Here is a 1,490-nt window from a genome sequence, read left to right on the forward strand (position 1 = left end):
TTGAGGCCAGCCTGGTCTACAAAAAGAGTCTAGAACAGGCCTCTATTATACACAGAAAACCTGTGTCAGAAAAACAAACAATCTCTGATAACAATCACTGACAAAAGGCTTCGTGGAAGCTTAGGTGCCATCCAACAGATTCATGCCAGATACGAAGGTTCTACTAAAATTCTGCTGTACCTTTGGCTGTTGTACTTGGCTCTTCTTCCTCCCTTCCCTTCCCCGCACAGATCAGGGTCATGATCACTCTGGACTCTCCAAGATGTGTCTGCCTCTGGCTAGGCTCTCCTACTTATCTATAATAAACTCTCTCCTCTATAGGAGCAGTCATGTTTTTCCTTTCCTTTTTATTTCTTTTTTTAAACATTTATTTAATATATGTGAGTACACTGTAGCTGTCTTCAGACACACCAGAAGAGGGCATCAGATCCCATTGCAGATGGTTGTGAGCCACCATGTGGTTGCTGGGACTTGAACTTAGGACTTCTAGAAGAGCTGTCAATGCTCTTAACCACTGAGCCATCTCTGCAGCCTTTCTCTTTCTTTCTTTCTTTCTTTCTTTCTTTCTTTCTTTCTTTCTTTTTCATTCAAGGAGGAAGAAAGAATTCTTGCTTATAAAATTGCTAGAAAGACAGAGAAGTAGGAAGTGTGGGTTCTAGGCTGAACTCTCACAAGGCCACCACAGGAACCACTTAGTACTTATAAAATATGATATGCCTTATGCATAAGGTATTGTATTTAGTAGTGAAAGATTATAGAAATAGTGCTGTAATCTCAAAAAAATGACTACACAATCCAGAGTATAGTTGGCAAACCAAGAAGTTTTGCTTGTACAGAGAGCAGACAAGGAATACCTCCCCTGGAGGAAGAGGGCCCCAATACAGAGGAGTACTATGTCTGGCCGCTCTGTGAAGTCATAGTTCAGCTCTCATTTTAATGTCATTGCTTAATGATTTCTGAGTTTGAGGACAGCCTGGTCTACAGTGTGAGTTCCAGGACAGCCAGGGCTACACAGAGAAACCCTGTCTCCAAAAACCAACCAACCAACCAAACAAACAAACAAAAAAAACCCAGAAGGCAATAAGCTTAGTCCAGTGAGCACATATCTGCTGGAGAGATCTGTTGCTCTTACAGAGAAGCAGGTATAGAGACAATGCACACAGAGACATGCAGGCAAGACACCCATACACATAGAATAAGACTAAATTTTTCCTAAGAAATCAGTATTGGGCTGGGTGGTGGTGGCACACACCTTTAATCTCAGCACTTGGGAGCCAAAGGGAGGTGGATCTCTTGAGTTCGAGGCCAGCCTGGTCTACAGAGTGAATTCTAGGACAGGCAGGTCTACACAGAGAAACTTTGTTTGGAAAAACAAAACAACAACAACAAAGAAATCAGTATTTGGCTAGGCATAGTGACACACACCAAGGCCAGTGGATGCCTGTGAGTTCCAGGCTGGCCTAGTCTACATAGTGAATTCCAGGGTTGTG

This window comes from Grammomys surdaster, unplaced genomic scaffold, assembly GCF_004785775.1.
Source record: "Grammomys surdaster isolate TR1022 unplaced genomic scaffold, NIH_TR_1.0 63, whole genome shotgun sequence".
NCBI lineage: Eukaryota > Metazoa > Chordata > Mammalia > Rodentia > Muridae > Grammomys > Grammomys surdaster.